The sequence below is a fragment of the Otolemur garnettii genome, unplaced genomic scaffold, assembly GCF_000181295.1.
Source record: "Otolemur garnettii isolate 467f Iridium unplaced genomic scaffold, OtoGar3 scaffold00098, whole genome shotgun sequence".
In the NCBI taxonomy this organism is placed as follows: domain Eukaryota; kingdom Metazoa; phylum Chordata; class Mammalia; order Primates; family Galagidae; genus Otolemur; species Otolemur garnettii.
In genome coordinates this window covers 5378197-5380327 of record NW_003852493.1, presented here as the reverse complement: position 1 = coordinate 5380327, position 2131 = coordinate 5378197, and the positions used below count along the sequence as shown (strand labels likewise).

At 44.2% G+C, this 2131-nt stretch overlaps 1 protein-coding gene and 1 pseudogene across 1 annotated transcript in view; one reads left to right on the top strand and one right to left on the bottom strand.

The window, feature by feature from the left end:
* CCDC148 (coiled-coil domain containing 148) overlaps window positions 1-2131 on the top strand; it is a 242673-nt gene that overhangs the window by 228311 nt on the left and 12231 nt on the right. The window lies entirely within an intron of this gene.
* LOC100942325 lies at window positions 40-348 on the bottom strand (annotated as a pseudogene).

The window sequence follows — 2131 nt, the reverse complement described above, 5'->3', positions numbered from 1 at the left end:
AGGAGCAGACAGGGCCAAGGCACCTGGAGGGAGTGAGTCTTAAGTGTCCTCGTGCATGTCCAGGCTGTCAGTCCGTGCCACCTTGCGAGGAGGTGCCCAGCCCTCGCCTTCAAGTTCTGCTTGCTGCTGGTCTCTCTTCTTGGCGGCCTTCTTTTTGTCCCACTGCTGATATAGGTAGCGCAGGAGAATGTTTGTCTTATCTGCGACGATGATCTGTTCAGACGGGTACTCTCGAGTGGGCAGGTAGACTGAGAGACTTCGGTTGGAGGCTTTGCACATGGAATCGGCATGAAGTTGACTAAAATTGCTTTTGTTGTAGACAGGCAATCCTTCCAAAAAATCTTCCATCTTCTGTTTCCTTCCTCGCTGCCTCAGCCACCGCCTCAGCTGCCACCGCTGCTGCTGCCACCACAGCCTCCGTAGTCGTGGCCCTAGAGCCCTCTTATGAGAGCTATAACCCAATTATAGCCCAGGAAGGCGGGGAAAAGGGAGAGGGAGGGGCGGGGAAGGTGGAGGATGGGTGGAGGGAGAGTGATTGGTGGGACCACACCTAGGGTGCATCCTACAAGGGTATGAGGGTACGTGTGAAATTAACTGCATGTAGAATATAAATGTCTTAACACAATAACTAAGAAAAATGCGTGAAAGCTATGTTCACAAGTTTGATGAAAGCATTTCAAATTGTATGTAAAACCAGCACATTGTACCCCATGATTGCATTAATGTACACAGCTATGATTTAATAATAAATAAATAAATAAGTACAAAACTACCAAAAAAAAAAAATGTGGGTATGAGGTAATCTAGGTAACGAATGACCAATAGAAAGAGACGATTAATGGCCAATAGGAAAGGGCAATACAGCCTGGAGGCCCAGACAGGCCAGTAAAGACTTGCAACCAATTTCAAACGAGACGATATTTATACCCCTGCATGGCCCTTGCCTGTCTCTCTCTCTTTCTCACCTTTTTCTCCTTCATGAGAGGGACCCACTTCCAACTCTCTTTGGAAGTGCTCTAAACTATTTTTGTTCTTCCTAAATAAACCTTCCTGTTGTTACCTTAAGACTCGCGCAGGGTACTTTTGCTTTCTGTCCACACCGCCTGTGCCGCTCACTTTTATTTTTAGTTTCCACTCACTTTTGCTGTTGATTCCCACCGTGCCTCAGTTGAACTTTCTAGCTCAGCTAAGTAATCAAACCAGGTCAACTGGGGTCGGGGAACTAGGACCCCTGACCCCCCAACAGTGTTGTTCTTAGTTTAATTCTAGAACTTGCCACTACTGGCCATTCTTCTTCAGAATTCTTTTCATCCTCCCTCCGTTGCCGTAGCTTTCTTTTTTTAGCACGAAGTTACCTATGAGTCCAGATGGGTTGGAGGGCAAGATTTGGTGCTTACTCTGTTGCCAAGTTCCTGGTGAAGTTTCACTGAAGTCAGGAGAGGCTGTTAACTTACAGATCAAGGTGTTTCCAAATATTTGCATTTGTATACTCAGTTCTTAGAGTGCAGGCGCACACATAAAAAGTCTCATAAATGATACATAAATTCTCCATTTCTGCATGAAAGCTTACTGTCCCTTCAACTACACTCAGGCCTGGAGGCTTAAATAAAATCCTTTCAGATTATTGTTAATGCTGTGCCCGAATCTGCAGCAGCTGTTGCTTTTGAACAATACGATGCTTCTCCTCCCCAGGAGAAGTTGAAAATGCCTCTTTTGCGGCACTTTCAACCTTTGTAGACTTGGGGAACATATAATAGACTGAGAAATGAAGCCCACATTCCTGTTTGGGAATTCAGTGCACAACTTAAAAACTATTGCGTTTAGCCACTTCCTGACATTGACTTTCATAGCAACAGTTTAATTTGGGGGAAAATCTGCTACCTCAAATGGCTAAAAGTATTTATGTGGAAAATTTTCCAAATGATTGACTTGACTGTGTTGCTATTTTCTTTCCCCATGAATATGTGAGTATTTGGCTTCCTCCCAAGAGTTTTTCTGCATCACTTCTCTTTAGGCAAAGAAAATGTTCTATCCAGAGTTGTAGAAAGAAGCACCAAGAGCTTCCCCCTTTTGAGAGAAGGATTATTTGAGTTTAAGCCACTGCATCTTTAAAAATGAAGAATTTGAGTGT